Source organism: Phocoena sinus, chromosome X (assembly GCF_008692025.1).
Source record: "Phocoena sinus isolate mPhoSin1 chromosome X, mPhoSin1.pri, whole genome shotgun sequence".
In the NCBI taxonomy this organism is placed as follows: Eukaryota; Metazoa; Chordata; class Mammalia; order Artiodactyla; family Phocoenidae; genus Phocoena; species Phocoena sinus.
In genome coordinates this window covers 84824424-84843156 of record NC_045784.1, presented here as the reverse complement: position 1 = coordinate 84843156, position 18733 = coordinate 84824424, and the positions used below count along the sequence as shown (strand labels likewise).

At 35.6% G+C, this 18733-nt stretch overlaps 1 pseudogene; it reads left to right on the top strand.

The window, feature by feature from the left end:
• The first annotated feature begins 14228 nt into the window (after positions 1–14228).
• LOC116747137 lies at positions 14229–17776 on the top strand (annotated as a pseudogene).
• Positions 17777–18733: the final 957 nt, after the last annotated feature.

The following is an 18733-nucleotide window of genomic DNA, read 5'->3' as shown; positions in this document are numbered from 1 at the left end:
GTTTGGAAAAGATACTTGATATGATTTCAATTTTCTTAAATATACCAAGGCTAGATTTGTGACACAAGATATGACCTATCTTGGAGAATGTTCCATGAGCATTTGAGAAAAATGTGTATTCTGTTGTTTTTGGATGGAATGTCCTATAAATATGAATTAAGTCCATCTTCTTTAATGTATCATTTAAGCTTGTGCTTCCTTATTTATTTTCACTTTGGATTATCTGTCCATTGGTGAAAGTGGGGTGTTAAAATCCCCTACTATGATTGTGCTACTGTCAATTTCCCCTTTTATGGCTGTTAGTATTTGCCTTATATATTGAGGTGCTCCTATGTTGGGTGCATAAATATTTACAATTTTTATATCTTCTTGGATCTATCCCTTGCTCATTATGTACTGCCCTTCTTTGTCTCTTGTAAGAGTCTTTATTTTAAAGTCTATTTCGTCTGATATGAGAATTTCTACTCCTGCTTTCTTCTGTTTTCCATTTGCATGGAATATCTTTTTCCATCCCCTCACTTTCAGTCTGTATGTGTCCCTAGGTCTGAAGTGGGTCTCTTGTAGACAGCATATATATGGGTCTTGTTTTTCTATCCATTCAGCCAGTCTCTGTTTTTTGTGACAGCATTTAATCCATTTATCTTTAGGGTAATTATCAATATGTATGTTCCCATTCCCATTTACTTAATTGTTTTTGGTTTGTTATTGTAGGTCTTTTCCTTCTCTTGTGTTTCTTGCCTAGACAAGTTCCTTTAGCATTTGTTGTAAAGCTGGTTTGGTGGTGCTTAGCTCTCTCAGCTTTTGCTTGTATGTAAAGTTTTAATTTCTCCATCAAATCTGTATGAGATCCTTGCTGGGTAGAGTAATATTGGTTATAGGTTTTTCTCCTTCATCACTTTTAATATGTCCTGCCAGTCCCTTTTGGCTTGCAGAGTTTCTGCTGAAAGATCAGCTGTTAACCTTATGGGCATTCCCCTGTGTGTTATTTGTTGTTTTTCCCTTGTTGCTTTTAATATGTTTTCTTTGTATTTAATTTTTGACAGTTTGATTAATATGTGTCTTGGCATATTTCTCCTTGGATTTATCATTTATGGGACTCTCTGTGCTTCCTGGACTTGATTAAGTATTTCCTTTCCCGTATTAGGGATGTTTTCATCTATAATCTCTTCAAATATTTTCTCAGTACCTTTGTTTTTCTCTTCTTCTTCTGGGACCCCTATAAGTCGAATGTTGGTTCGTTTAATGTCCCAGAGGTCTCTGAGACTGTCTTCAGTTCTGTTCATTCTTTTTTCTTTATTCTTCTCTGCAGTAGTTATTTCCACTATTTTATCTTCCAGGTCACTTATCCGTTCTTCTGCCTCAGTTATTCTCCTATTGATCCCATCTAGAGTATTTTTAATTTTATTTGTTGTGTTGTTCATCATTGCTTTTTCATCTTTAGTTCTTCTACATCCTTGTTGAATGTTTCTTTCATTTTCTCTATTCTATTTCCATGATTTTGGATCATCTTTACAGTAATTATTCTGAATTCTTTCTCAGGTAGACTGCTATTTACTCTTCATTTTTTAGTTTTGGTGGGTTTTTACCTTGCTCCTTCATCTGTTGTGTGTTTTTCTGTCTTTTCATTTTGCTTATCTTACTGAGTTTGGGATCTCCTTTTGGCAGGCTGAAAGTCCGTCGTTCCCATTGCTTTTGGTGTCTGTTGCCAGTAGCTAAATTTAGTTCAGTGGGTTTTTTAAATTTCCTGGTGGAGGGGCTAGTTCCTCTGTTCTTGTGGATGAGGATGGATCTTGTCTTTCTGGTCGGTGGGTCCACGTCTGTTGGTGTTCTTTGGGGTGTCTGTAGCCTTATTATTATTTTCCGCAGCCTCTCTGCTAATGGATTGGGCTGTGTTCCTGTCTTGCTAGTTGTTTGGCATAGGGTGTCCAGCACTGTAGCTTGCTGGTTGTTGAGTGAAACTGAGTGTTGTTGTTTAGATGGAAATCTCTGGGACATTTTCGTCATTTGGTATTACGTGGAGCTGGGAGGTCTCTTGTGGACAAGTGTCCTGAATTTCACTCTCCCACCTCAGTGGCACAGCCCTGATGCCTGCCTGGAGTGCCAAGAGACTGTCCTTCACACGTATCAGAATTAAAGGGAGAAAAAATAGAAAGCAAGCAAGAAAGAAAGAAGGAAAGAAAGAAAGAAAGAAAGAAAGGAAGGAAGGAAGGAAGACAGAAAGAAGGAAAGTATGAAGGAAAGAAAGAGGATAAAATAAAGTAAAATAAGGTAATATACAATAAAGTTATTAAAATAAAAAATAATTATTAAGAAACAATTTTAACAGTAAAAAAATTAATAAAACAACAAAAAAAAAACGGATGGACAGAGCCCTAGGAAAAATGGTGAATTACACACATACACACTCACAAAAAGAGGAAAAGGGGAAATATAATCTATCTTGCTCCCAAAGTCCACCTCCTCAATTTGGGATGATTCGTTATCTATTCAGGTATTCCACAGATTCAGGGTACATCAAGTTGATTGTGGAGCTTTTATCCTCTGCTTCTGAAGCTGTTGGGAGGAATTTCCCTTTCTCTTCTTTTTTCCGCACAGCTCCGGGGGTTCATCTTTGGATTTGGCCCCGCCTCTGCATATAGGTCGCCTGAGGGCGTCTTTTCTTCGCTCAGACAGGACGGGATTAAAGGAGCCGCTGATGTGGGGGCTCTGGCTCAGTCAGGCTGGGGGGAGGGAGGGATACGTGTGCGAGGTGAGCTTGTGGTGGCAGAGGCCGGTTTGACTTTGCACCAGCCTGATGCGTGCCATGTGTTCTCCCGGGGAAGTTGTTCCTGGATCACGGGACCCTGGCAGTGGCGGGCTGCACAGGCTCTGTTGAGAGAAGGTGGGTATAGAGACCTGTGCTCACACACAGGCTTCTTGGTGGCAGCAGCAACAGCCTTAGCATCTCATGCCTGTCTCTTCAGTTCACGCTGATAGCCGCAGCTCGTGCCTGTCTCTGGAGCTTAAGCAGTGCTCTTAATCCCCTCTCCTCGAGCACCAGGAAACAAAGAGGGAAGAAAAAGTCTCTTGTTCTTTTGGCAGCTCCAGATTTTTCCCGGACTCCCTCCCGGCTAGCCGTGGTGCACTAGCCCCCTTCAGACTGTGCTCACGCCGCCAACCCCAGTCCTCTACCTGAGATCTAAGCTCCGAAGCCTGAGCCTCAGCTCCCAGCCCCTGCCCGCCCCAGTGGGTGAGCAGACAAGCCTCTCGGGCTGGTGAATGCTGGTTGGCACCAATCCTCTGTGTCGGAATATCTCTGCTTTTCCCTCTGCACCTCTGTGGCTGTACTCTTCTCCGTGGCTCTGAAGATTCCCCCTCCGCCACCCACAGTCTCCACCCGTGAAGGGGCTTCTAGTGTGTGGAAACCCTTCCTCCTTCACAGCTCCCTCCCACTGGTGCAGGTCCCATCCCTATTGTTTTGTCTCTGTTTATTCTTTTTTCTTTTGCCCTATCCAGATACGTGCAGAGCTTTTTGCCTTTTGGGAGGTCTGAGGTCTCCTGCCAGTGATCAGTGGGTGTTCTTTAGGAGCTGTTCCACGTGTAGATGCATTTCTGATGTATCTGTGGGGAGGAAGGTGATCTCCGCGTCTTACTCTTCTGCCATCTTCTCCAAACCCCCACAGTATTCTCTTATGATACTTTGTATTTCTGTGGTTTTGTTTGTAATTTCTCCTCTTTCATTTTCTATTTTATTTATTTGGGCTCTATCACTTTTTTGTTGATGAGTCTGGCTAAAGGTTTGTCCATTTTATTTATCTTTTTAACTTATTAGCTCTTAGTTTCATTGATCTTTTCTATTTTTTTAGTCCATTTCATTTCTTTTTCTGTTCTGATCTTTATTATTTTATACCTTCTACTAACTTTGGGCTTTGTTTGTTCTCCTTTTTCTATTTCTTTTAATTGTAAAGTTATACTGTTTAATTGAGCTATTTCTTGTTTCCTGAGGTAGGCCTGTGTCACTATGAACTTCCTATTAAAACTGCTTTTGTTGCATCCAATAGATTTTTAAAAAATTTTATTGGAGCATAGTTGATTTACAATGTTGTGTTAGTTTCAGGTTTACAGCAAAGTGAATCAGTTTTATATATATATATATATATATATATATATATATATATATATATATATATATATATATATATTGGGTTGGCCAAAATGTTCCTTTGGGTTTTTCCATAACATCTTATGGAAAAACTCAAACAAACATTTTGACCATTATATATCCATTCTTTTTCAGATTCTTTTCCCATAATTGTTATTACAGTATAGTGAGTAGAATTCCCTGTGCTATAGTTATCTATTTCATATATAGTAGTGTGTATATGTTAATCCCTATCTCCTAATTTATCACATCCCCCGACATATATACAATGGAATATTACTCAGCCATAAAAATGTAACCATAAATTTGATTTTGAGATCTGTTTCTGTTTTGATAATGGGTTCATTTGTATCATATTTTTATTTGATTCCACATATAACTGATATCATATGATATTTGTCTTTCTCTTTCTGATTTACTTCACTTAGTATGATAATCTCTAAGTCCCTCCATGTTGCTGAAAATGGCATTATTTCATTCATTTTGTGGCTGAGTAATATTCCATCATATATATGTACCATATCTTCTTTATCCATTCCTCTGTTGATGGACATTTAAGTTTCTTCCATATCCTGGCTATTGTAAATAGTGCTACAATGAACATTGGGGTGCATGTATCTTTTCGAATCATGGTTTTCTCCAGATATATTCCCAGGAGTGGGATTGCTGGATCATATGGTAGTTCTATATTTAGGTTTTAAGGAACCTCCATACTGTTCTCCATAATGGTGGTACCAATTTACATTCCCACCAACAATGTAGGAGTGTATTTTCTCCACAGCCTCTCCAGCATTTATTGTTTGTAAATTTTTTCATGATAACAATTCTGACCATTCTAACACCCTACACAAAAATAAACTCAAAATGGATTAAAGACCCAAATGTAAGGCCAGTTACTATAAAACTCTTAGAGGACAACATAGACAGAACACTCTCTGACATAAATCACAGCAATATCTTTTTTGATCCATCTCCTACAGTAATGAAAATGAAAACAAGAATAAACAAATGGGACTTAATTAAACTTAAAAGCTTTTGCACAACAAAGGAAATCATTAACAAAACAAAAAGACAACCCACAAAATGGGAGGAAATATTTGCAAACAAAGTGACTGACAAGAGATCAATCCCCAAAATATACAAACAGTTCATGCAGCTCAATGTCAAACAAACAACCTAATTGAAAGATGGGCAGAATATCTAAACAGACATTTCTTCAAAGAAGACATACAAATGGCCAAAAAGCACATGAAAAGATTCTCAACATCAGTAATTATTAGAGAAATGAAAATCAAAACTACAATGAAATATCCCACAGATTTTGAAATGTGGTGTTTGCATTTTCATTTGTCTCAAGGTATTTTTTGATTTCCTCTTTGATTTCTTGTTGGCAAATTAATTGTTAGTAGCATGTTTACCCTCCATATGTTTATGTTTTTTACAGTTTTCTTCTTGTAATTGATTTTTAGTTTCATACATCTGTGGTCAGAAAATATGTTGAATATGATTTCAATCTTCTTAAATTTATTGAGACTTGTTTTGTGGCCTGACATGTGATCTGTTCTCAATATATGAATAAAACATGCATGTCAATTAGAAAGCATGAAACACTTTAGAAGAAAATTGAAGAAAGGACATAGACAGAAAATTTATAAATATTGTCAATTAATCTATGAAAAATGTTTAACAACCAAATGATTAAAATTCAAATTAAATTATCAAACTAGAAAAATATTTTTAAAATATAGCTAGTTCTGACAAGAATGTGAAATTGGCACTCATATGCACAGATAATGGAGTGTAAATTGCTACAAATCATCTTGAGGGAAACTTGGCAATAACTACGAAGAGTTTTAAACAACTTTACATCCTTTGACCTAGTAAATCCACAGATTAGAAAATATTCTAAAAAAGTAATCAGAAACATGTATAAAGACATGTTTCAAGGATGTTCACTATAATATTTAGTAGCAAACATTTTAAATCAGCTTAAATATGCAAAGATTGTGAATTATGATGCATCCAAATGATGGAATATTGATGCTATTCAGAAGCATGTTTTGACATAGTATTTAACAACATGGGAAATGTATATAACTTAATTTTAGGTAAATAATTAAGAATATTAAAAATATTTGAACGATATTATGGTATTTATATATACCTAGATATATAGAGAATACTAAATATATAATTTTTAACAGTGTGTATGTCTGTGTTGGGATTATAATTTTTTTTAGACTTTCCATGTTTTCTAAATTTTCTACAATGCATATGTTCTACTTTCTGTTATAAAAATAATTAATTTATGTTTGTTTACATTGAATTTCTGAAATTACTTACTCCATGGAAATTTTATTATAACACCTGAATATGAATCTATTCAGAGCTTACCTACAACCAGTGAGGTACTCAAAATTCATTGAAACTTAGTAGGCATAAAAAGAATAATACTTCAGAAATGTGAAAGCCCTCAAAATGACAAAGAGTCAGCCCAAATAAATATTACTTATAATGTATTTGTGAAGACCAAGTACAGGTAGGAAAAAAATAAATCCAACAAGTCAGCCCATAATTACATCCATCAGAATGAAGGAGTTAGAGGGATTCTTTAGATGGGTGCTTGAGAGATCACATTTTACTAGTTCCTGGGTCTTTTGTTTTTCATTTAGCTTTTTCCTTTTTTATGATGCATTAAATTTTTTGATCAGATCCACTTTGCTGTAAGGATGGATTTGATCATTTAACATTGTATTATAAAGAGTAAGCCCACTAGACCAAGCATTCAAGGTAATTTCATTTTATCTGGGAAGTATAATTGAAGAATTGCATTTTCAATGTTAGAAGATCTCTAAAATGGTTGCTAGCATGAACCTTGGTCAACTGGATAAAATCCTATTTAATAGTGCCTTTGATAGCATTCATTTAAAACTCCAGTGCCAAATTCTGGGGGGAAAATGATCTTGAATGAAATTAGTTTCTAAAAGAACAAAGAAGGTAACATGTGCTTCTTTGTCTCAGAATTGATGACAATCTTAAAATGTCAGATCTACCTGCATATAAATAGCACATTCATGGCAAAAATGAGCTATTTTTGCATAGCATGAAAACGCATACACATGGGTAGTCATAGAATTTCCAGAGGACAAATACCTATTTCATGTTTTCTTTATATTACTAGAAAATAGACTGAAATATACTCTACAACATGGTTTTTACAATATTGGCAAAGAGAAAAAAGTGACCGAGTGATTTGATTAAAGTTCTAATAATCATGAGATTGATGTACAATTTAGTTATCAGTATTTTATTTTAATTTAGCCTTTTAAAATAAAAATGTATAGCTATAGGGCATAATAAAGTTACTGTATTCACATTATAGAGACTGAGTCACCTCTATTTACTATAAGAACTAATTGTTTCAAGCATAGAATTTATTTATTTAAAAATATATATATATTTTTATTTGGCTGTGCCAGGTCTTAGTTGCGGCACACGGGATCTTCGTTGTCACATGCAGGTCCTCGTTGTGATGTGCAGGATCTTCAGTTGCGGCATGCAGGATCTTTTAGTTGTGGCATGCAAACTCTTAGTTGCGGCATGTAAGATCTAGTTCCCTGACCAGGGATCAAACCCGAGCCCCCTGCATTGGGAACACAGACTCTTAGCCACGGGACCACCAGGGAAGTCCCGTAAACATAGAATTTAAAGTAATTTACCTCTCTTGGCAAAAATAATCTTGTAGGTAGCTACTATTTGAAGTATGTATTATGTTTTCCCTTCACATCACAAGAGAAAAGTGAAAAACATGGTTAGTACTAAAGTGAAATGGGCAAGAAGTATGTTTTTAAATCAACAAAGTTTACCTTTTCTCATTATGCAAATAAAGAGCTGGTGAAGGCAAATGCAGAAGCCACAATTTCTTCTTGCATGGACGAATTTTTCAGACTGTGAAAGTGTGTGTGTGTGTGTGTGTTTGTGTGTGTGTGTGTGTGTGTGTGTGTAGGGGGAGAGGAAGAGTATTTGAAAGAGAAAGCCAGCAGAAAGCAAGAAATCATAGGTGGGTAGAAGGATTAAATAATAAGTATCCACTCAGGCTATTGTTTTCTTAAATCATCTAAATGGCTGTATGTAGACAGTTGTCAAGGCAGCAGGTCAGTCCAGGGATTTGTGTTTTAGTAACAGTGTAATATAGTGAAAACTTTTCATACCTCTTTTAGTTCTTACTGGATCTAATGCTACTAAGTAAAATGTTTTCACTAAGCTATTTTTTCTAAGCCATTGTTATTCTATAATTTCTAAAAGTCAGTTGGCAAAGTACTGTCTGAAGAACCCACATATGTGGCAATGTGGAAGCCAGTAGTTTGGAACCTAAAAAAAACAAGTGGGTGGATTGAAACTGAGTTTTGAGGACAATGAAAGTGAAGTGTAAATACCAAATTGATTCTACCATTGATCCAATTTTATCCAATGGATTGGGTGCATGCATCACTCTCAGCACCTCAGGTGTGTTATGAGTGCTCCTTAATGCTGATTGTATGTGAGGCTCATCTGCATCAGAATTTAGGAAGATGTCCAATTTCTCTCTTTCTTTCTCTCTCTCTCTCTCTCTCTTTCACACACAGACACACACACAGACACATACACACAAACAGACACATACACGAACTTTTCTTTAACTCAATTATGTGACATAAGACACTGATTTGAGAATACATGGTAGTAGGGAGTTAATGTGGTGAGAATGCAAGCAAATCAAATAGAAAAAAGTACTACAAATAGTTTTGGGTCAAGCTTTTTATGAATGTGCTTTATATATTCTTTCCCTCCAACATCTCCCACCTCCAATCATCCAATGAATGTGTTTTCTTTTCCTTGTGATATAAAGACCATTAGCAGAAAGTAGGGATACATTAGAAAAATAAAATTTCATGGCATTGACAATTTGGAAAAAGGACATATTTTCTTTGTTATAATCTGAAAATTCAATTCACCAAACATTTCTTGTGTGCGTATTATATTTCAGGACAGTGTTGGGCACTAAGGGTACTAATGGGAATATTTACAAGCTTTAGTATTATAATTTAGAGACTTTAGAAAAACAAAATAGTGGATTTCATTTTAATATGGTAACTGACAAGATGAACTCTAAGCTCTGTGGAGGCAGGAGTCAGGTCTAACTTTGCTCACTCGTATCCCGATCATCTAGCACATTGTCTTACACATGGTAAATTCTCAATAAATGTTGAATAAATGAACAGAAACATATGATGGGTAGTATGGGATCAGAGAATAGGGAAGATCACAACCTGTGGTTTGTAGAGAGCTTCTTGAAGAGATGATGGCTGTACTGAATCGTAAACATTAACATTTTAGTCAGGTGGAAGTCTTCTAGGCAGAAAAATGGCATAAGAGCAGGCATGGAAGCATGAAATAAAATGATGGATATGAAAAACCATAAGAATTTTAATAATATCATAGTAAAATATATTTATATAGCCTATTATGTTAGTGAATTATAGGATTTTTAATGGGAAAATGGAAGGCATTTCTATGTAATCGACATATATTGATCATAGTGACATGCACCCAATGTTCATAGCAGCACTAGTCACAATAGCCAAGACATGGAAGCAACCTAAATGTCCATCAAAAGATGAATGGATAGAGCTTCCCTGGTGGCGCAGTGGTTGAGAGTCCACCTGCCGATGCAGGGGACACGGGTTCGTGCCCCGGTCCGGGAAGATCCCACATGCCACAGAGCAGCTGGGCCCGTGAGCCATGGCTGCTGAGCCTGCACGTCTGGAGCCTGTGCTCTGCAACGGGAGAGGTCACAACAGTGAGAGGCCCACGTACCGCAAAAAAAAAAAAAAAAAAAAAAAAAAAAATTGATGAATGGATAAAGAAGACATGGTATATATACACAATAGAATTTTACTCAGCTATAAAAATGAGTAAAATAATGCCATTTGCAGCAACATGGATGGACCTAGAGATTATCATACTAAGTGAAGTAAATCAGGCCAAGACAAATATTATATATCACTTATATGTGAAATCTGAAAGAAAATGATACAAATGAACTCATTTACAAAACAGAAATAGATTCACAGACATACATACAAAAAAAACTTATGATTACCAAAGGGGAAAGGGGGTGGAGGGATAAATTAGGAGTCTGGAGTTAACAATACACACAGGGAACTATATTCAATATCTTGTGATAACCTATAATGGAAAAGAATCTGAAAAGAATATATATATATATATATATATATATATATATATATATATATAAAACATAATCACTTTGCTGTACACCTGAAACTAACAAAACATTGTAAATCAACTATACTTCAATTAAAAAAAGAAACTATATCTAATATCCTGTGATAAACCATAACGGAAAAGAATATGAAAAAGAATATATATGTATAACTAAATCACTTTGCTGTACACATGAAACATACACAAAATTGTAAATCAACTATACTTCAGTAAACAATTTGATTCCTAAAAAATTATATTTTTAAACGTGAATTTTAGCAGAAATGATAAAAAGTCATTTTAAATTATGTTAAAAATTGTATTCACACAAAGTGCACTGTTACAAGTAAATGAGAATAGTGTTATGAACAGAGGACTTTGGAGCCAAGGGTGAATTTACTTTTAGCACTAACTCCAGCTTTCCATCTACAATGGTCTTAAAAGTGATTTCAGAAGTGACATAAGGGAAAATATGCTTTCATAGTTAGATGGATCCAAACATAGCCCAGAGTTTGGCCATATAGCCAGAAATTTTAGAATTATTTGTGCAATTATATTCTCCTCTCCAAAATTTGAAGGATATTATGTATATGTAGTGCAGATAGGTTTTCTTTCAGCTCAGTCAGTTCCTTTCAGAAATGAGCTTCACTAATGGGTCAGATGTGTGATAATTCAGTTACTTCATGAGATATGAATTCTAAAGACAGCTGCAGAATCTTTTTAGCATGAATCATTTATTCTTTAAATACCCAGATAACACAAGACCATTTTAGATAAACAAAAAATATAGATAAGCAGAAAAAAATAAGGTCATTCCAAATCCCACAATTCAGAGTTAGCCATTGCTAACATATTGATATATATTTATCTAGAAATGTGTGTGTGTATATAAAAGAGAGAGGGAGACTGAGAAAGAGAGAGAGAGAGTGTGTGTGTTACTTATTAATAAAAATGTAAAAATACTAGTGTTCTATAACCTGCTTTTATACTTAAAAATACGTCATGGTGGGCTTCCCTGGTGGCACAGTGGTTGAGAGTCCGCCTGCTGCTGCAGGGGACATATGTTCATGCCACGGTCTGGGAAGATCCCACATGCCATGGAGCAGCAGGGCCCATGAGCCATGGCCACTGAGCCATGCAGAAATGTGGAGCCTGTGCTCCACAATGGGAGAGGCCACAACAGTGAGAGGCCAGCGTACCGCAAAAAAAAAAAAAAAGAGTTCAGTAACATTCTACAGTATAATATGCATGCAGTCTTCAAATAATATCTGCTAAATTCGTAGTCATTTTGAGTTCAAAACTCATATTTCCTTGAATGCACTGGCAGTGCTTTAGCTTTTATCCTGAAGTCTGAAGTTCATTGTGGTTAGATGTCACATCAGTAAGAAAGTACAATATAAAGAAACATGGAGGTCCAAAGTTAGCCCTGTAGAGCTCTATAACAAGATGGACTTAATTGATATTTATAAGACACTCCATCCCCAAACAACAGAAAACACTTTCTTCTCAAGTGCTCATGGAATATTCTCCAGGATAGATCATATCTTGGGTCACAAATCAAGACTTGGTAAATTTAAGAAAACTGAAATCGTATCACACATCATGCATCTTTTCCAACCACAACACTATGAGATTAGATATCAATTACAGAAAAAAATCTGTAAAAAATACAAATGCATGGAGGCTAAACAATATGCTACTTAATAACCAAGAGATCACCAAAGAAATCAAAGAGGAAATCAGAAAATACCTAGAAGAAAATGACAATGAAAACACGACAACCCAAAACCTATGGGATACAGCAAAAGCAGTTTGAAGAGGGAAGTTTATAGCAATACAATCCTACCTCAAGAAACAACAAACACCTAAAGTAAACAACCTAACCTTACACCTAAAGCAATTAGAGAAAGGACAACAAAACCCACAAAGTTAGCAGAAGGAAAGAAATCATAAAGATCAGGTCAGAAATAAAGGAAAAAGAAATGAAGGAAACAATAGCAAACATAAATAAAACTAAAAGCTGGTTCTTTGAGAACATAAACAAAATTGATAAACCATTAACCAGACTCATCAAGAAAAAAAGAGAGAAGACTCAAATCAATAGAATGAGAAATGAAAAAGGAGAAGTAACAACTGACACTGCAGAAGTACAAAGGATCATGAGAGATTATTAAAAGCAACACTATGCCCATAAAATGGACAACCTGGAAGAAATAGACAAATTCGTAGAAATGCACAGCCTTCCGAGACTGAACCAGGAAGAAATAGAAAATATGAACAGACCAATCACACTCACTGAAATTGAAACTATGAATAAAAATCTTCCAACAAACAAAGCCCACGACCAGATGGCGTCACAGACGAATGCTATGAAATATTTAGAGAAGAGCTCAAACCTATCCTTCTCAAACTCTTCCAAAATATAGCAGAGGGTGGAACACTCCCAAACTCATTATACGAGACCAACATCACCATGATATCAAAACCAGACAAAGATGTCACAAAGAAAGAAAACTAGAGACCAATATCACTGATGAACATAGATGCCAAAATCGTCAACAATATACTAGCAAACAGAATCCAACAGCACATTAAAAAGATCATACATCATGATCCAGTGGGGTTTATCCCAGGAATGCAAGGATTCTTCAATATACACAAATCAATCAATGTGATACACCATATTAATGAACTGAAGGAGAAAAACCATATGATCATCTCAATAGATGCAGAGAAAGCTTTCAACAAAATTCAACACCCATTTATGATAAAAACCCTCCAGAAAGCAGGCACCAAGGCTCGGTGCTTTGTGACCACATAGAGGGATGGTGTAGGGAACGTGGGAGGGAGGGAGATGCAAGTGTGAAGAGGTAAGGGTATATATGTATAACTGATTCACTTTGTTATAAAGCAGAAAGTAACACACCATTGTAAAGCAATTAGACTCCAATAAAGATGTTAAAAAATAAACATCTTATTCTCTTCAGTTTTTTACAAATATCTCTTAAACTGACTATGGTTACCAGCATAACCACAAAGAAAATTCAGTCTCGATCACTTCTCTCACATGACTTTATCTTACGAAGCGCAAACCTGCCTGATAAATGATGGGGTGGAAACTATGTACAAAATCTTTTCTTTTTCACTTGAATGAACTGTTGAAATGTTCTCTGTTATTGCAAATGCTTCATCTATAGAAAGTGAATCCAGCTTTTATATGTTTAAAACAAAGTTTTCAAATTATTTTTTGGCAGGTGGTTAAACACTAGGTATACCATGCATCATGGAAACTTCGATATTTGTCGGTGATGTCAAGACTGATCTATGATGAAAGATGAACTATTCAATAAACAGAGCTAGTACAAATTGTTATACACATGGAGAAAATAAAATTGAATCCTTACCTCAAACTATATACAGGCATACCTCATTTCATCCTGCTTTTCAGGTATTGCATTTTTTTAAAAACTTGAAAGTTTGTGGCAACCCTGCCTCAAGCAAGGCTATTGGCAACATTTTTTCCAGCAGCATTTGCTCACTTTGTGTCTCTCTGTCACATTTTGGTAATTCTCACAATATTTCAAACTTTTTTATTATTTTTATTTTTGTTATTGTTATCTGTGATCAGTGATCTTTGGTGTTGCTATTTTGTTTTGGGGCTACACAAATTATGCCCATATAACACTGTGAACTTAATAAATGTTGTGTGTGCTCTGACTGCTCCACTGATCAGCCATTGCCCCATTTCTCTCCCTCTTCTCAGCTTTCCTCTTCCATAAGACACAAAAATATTGAAATTAGATCACATAATAACCCTACAATGACCTCTAAGTGATTAAGTTAAAGAGTTGCATGTCTCTCACTTTAAATCAAAAAGCTAGAAATGATTAAGTTTAGTGAAGGAGACACACCAAAATCCAAAATAGGCCAAAGTCTAGACTTCTTGCGTCATAAAGCTAACCAGGTTTTAAATGCAAAGGAAAAGTTCTTGAAAGAAATTAAAAGTTCTACTCCAGTGAACATATAAATGATAAGAAAGCAAAACAGCTTTATTGCTGATATAATATTTTATTGGTCTGGATAGAAGAGCAAACCTGCTACAACATTCCCTAAAGTCAAAGCCTAATCCAGAGCAAGACCCTAATGTTCTTTCAGTCTATGAAGTCTGAGAGAGGTGAAGAAGCTGCAGAATAATAGTTTGAAGGTAGCCAATGTTGGTTCATCAGGTTTAAGGGAAGAAGCCATTCCCATAACATATAAAGGAAAGGTGAAGCAGCAAGTGGTAATGTAGAAGCTGAAGCAAGTTATCCAGAAGATCTAGCTAAGGTAATTAATTAATGAAAGTGGCTACACTAAACAACAGATCTTCAAGGTAGATGAAACAGCCTTATATAGTGGAAGATGTCATCTAGGACTTTCATAGCTAGAGAGGAATAGTCAGTGCCTGGCTTCAAATCTTCAATAGGCTGACTCTCTTGTTAGGGGCTAATATAGTTGATGACTTTAGTTGAAGCCACTGTTCATTTACCACTCTGAAAATCCTAGGGCCCTTAAGAATAAGGCTATATCTACTCTGCCTGTGTTCTATAAATTGAACAACAGAGTCTGGATGACAGCACATCTGTTTACCACATCTGTTAAGCCCAGTATTTAGACCTATTACTCAGAAAAAAAAGATTCCTTTCAGAATATTACTGCTTATTGACAATGCACCTGGTCACCCAAGAGTTCAGATGAATATGTACAATGAGATTAATGTTGCTTTCATGCCTGGTAACACAATATCCATTCTGCAGCCCATGGATCAAGGAGTAATTTCTACTTTCAAGTTTTATTATTTAAGGAATATATTTGGAAGGCTATAGATGCCATTGATAGTGATTCCTCTGATGGATCTGCACAAAGTAAACTGAAAACCTTCTGGAAAGGATCTGCCACTTTAGATGTCATTAAGAATATTTGTAATTCATGGGAAGAGGTCAAAATATCAACATTAACAAGAGTGTGGAAGACATTGATTCCCACCCTCATGGATGATTTGGAAGGGTTCAAGACTTCAGTGGAGGAAGTAACTGCAGATGTAGTAGAAAGAGCAAGAGAACTAGAATTAAAGGTAAAGACTAAAGATGTGACTGAATTGCTGCAATCTCATGATAAAACTAATGGATGAGGAGTTTTATCTTGTCATTGAACAAAGAAAGTGGTTCCTTGAGACGGAATCTATCGATACTCCTGGTGAAGACACTATGAAGGTTGTTGAAATGACAACAAAGGATTTAGAATATTACATAAACCTTGTTGGTTCAGCAGGAACAGTGTTTGAGAGGATTGACTCCAATTTTGAAAGAAGTTATGTAGGTAAAATTCTATTAAGCAGCATTGCCTGCTACAGAGAAATTGTTCATGAAAGGAAACACCGATTGATTCGGCAAAGTTCATTGTTGTCTTATGTTAAGAAATTGCCACAGCCATCCCAGACTTCAGCAACAATCACCTGATCAGTCAGCAGCCATCAATATCAAGGCAAGACCCTCTATCAGCATAAAGATTAAGAATCACTGAAGGCTCAGATGATGGTGAGCATTTTTTTAGCAATAAAGTATTTTTAATTAAGTTATATACATTGTTTTTTAAGAGATAATGCTATTGCACACTTAATAGAGTATAGTGTAAATGTAACTTTTATCTGCACTGGGAGAGCAAAAAGTGTATGACTCACTTTATTGCGATGGTGTGGAAACAAACCTGCAATATCTCCAAGGTATGCCTGTGCAGAAAAACAACTCCAGATGAATTAAGTGTTTTGATGTTAAAAGCAAACTTTAGCACTATTTGTATAAACTTTAAGTGACTATCACCTTAGGGTAGGTGAAGAATTTCATAAGCAAAATATAAAATGTGCTAGCCATAAAATAAAATATTTATTGTTTTGACTATATTAACAACTTATTTCCGTTAAAATGTAGTGAAGAGGTAACACCCTAACTGAGAGAAGGCATTTGCAACACATATAAGTGTCAAAGGGCTGATACCAACAATAAAAATCTTATAAATCAATCCATAGGGAAAGGACAAAAAGCAAGCACAGAAAAATAGGTCAAAAGTTAAGTATTTTCACAGAAGATAAAAAATACATATGGCTGATAAACATACACAGAAAGTCTTTTCCTCATTAATAATATATAATATAATAAAATAATAAATAATGTAAAATATAATAATGATATAATCTCAAAGAGATATATTATACTCATTTGAATGGAAAAGGGAGTTAAGAATTTTGACAATACCATTGGGTATGGTTTTACAGAATCTTGATATGTTGCTAGTGAGAGTGTAAATTGGCATAACCACTTTGGAAAACAGTTGGGCATTGTCTTATAAAGTTGAATATTCAAGGACCTTATGACTCAAAATATCTTCCCCCAATTTTCTTGCACAAGCACAGAAATATTCATAGCAGCATTGTTTGTAATAGACAGAGGGTGGGGAGGAGGAGAAGCAGAAAAGGAAAGTAAAACAAAACCTTCAAAACAATCACAATAAGAAAAGCAAAAGCTTAGAAAAAAGCAAACCCCAGTCATCAGAATAGATATTTGTTCAGTGCAGAAAGCAAGACCCAGAAGATTGCATAGGATAATACACTTTTTATAAAATGCAAATTCAACTAAAATTAAACAATATATATCTTTAGCACACAGAAGTATGAGATAAACCTTATTTTAAAATGCAAGGAAAGGATAAAATAAAAATCAGGGTAGTGATTATCTTAGGTAGAGGGAGACAGGCAATAAGCTGACAAAGAAGCACAAAGTTAGATGTTAGTTACTATCAATGTTCTGGTTCTCAGTTTGGGTGATGGGTTTAATGGAGTTTGTTATATAATTAGAAAATAACACTTCTTTGTATGACCCTTTCTGTGTTGCTAAAATTTTGAAGTGTGCCACACCCTGAGATAAAGTGAGCTTCATTTGATGACACAACTGGCAGAATTCCTTTTGTTTAATTTGACTCTCACTTGACAAGTCAGAAAGTTGAGGCCTAAAGAAACAAGACAATTTCCTCACATTACCTAGGGCACACAAGTAATAGTAAACAATCTTCCTGGTTATTGGCCACAATGACTAGATTAGGAATGAAAGTGATTCCAAGTGAGTCAGTGTCTTACCCAGAGATTTTTCTCAGTGGTATTGGTGGTATGGCCCCTTTATCTCTCAGATTGTAGATTGTGAGGATGAGAGACATGAAATTCTGATGTCCGTATCTTCCACTACTTGGAAGACCTGGTCTACAAAAATGACCTGTTATTCTGGCATGCAGCAAGAAGCAGAAAGTAGAGCTCAAGAGAGTCCTAATGTTGTTGTCTGAATCCCTGATACAGTCATATTAGATATGAATTCCATTCCCAGGTAAATGAGCAAATAACTCTCCTTTCTGGCTAAGGCTTCTTAAAGTAGGATTCCTGGCACCTGCAACCAAACATTCTTGATCAATACATTTAAGGAAAGCTGAAGAAAAAGAATCAGCAGTAGAGATGTGTTGAAAAAACACACTTCTCACCAAAGCTTTAATCTTTTCTCCTCTACTCATTGACTATAAGTGTTTTATATATTATTTCAGACCTCAAATTTCCTACCTTTGGACTCAGTGGATTTCTTGATTAGTTGCATCCCTTGACTTCTTATGATAACTCTCAATCCTTTCTCTGTCAGCATTGATTGAGGAGACAATAAGGACAGGACTCTGAACTTGGCACTAACATTAAATGAAGGAGAATGTAAGTCTAAGAAATAAGGGATGTAGTCCTTGGCATTAAAAATCTGCAATTTAAAGGGAAAGAAGATAGATAACAATTGAAGGTACAGATACATGTAAAAATATCAAAAAACATTTGGCTATCCATATTTGCAGAGCTGCTCATGAGGATTTAATTCAGAATTTTCATTCTGCTTTTCTTGGGTCTCAATGTTTTAGGTTTTCAAAAGTGGATAATTTTCTATACTGATTCTCCAGGAAGATGGCTTTAACTATGTTCTTTCTTGGCTCTCAAAGTTCACTTTGGCTGGAGAGGGCAGAGGATATCAGTAGAAAGAGGACATTAGTGGTTATTTGTCCAAGATCATTTATCCAGAAAGAATTCTTAAGATGTTTGAAAGGTTCTTAGACACTGTATTAGTCAAGGGTTCTCCAGAGAAATAGAACCAATAGGATATATATTTATGTGTCTGTCTCTGTCTGTATATTTTCCTTCCCTTTCCCCAATTCAATATATCTATTGAGAGAGAGAGAGAGAGAGAGAGAGAGAGAGAGAGAGAGAGAGAGAGA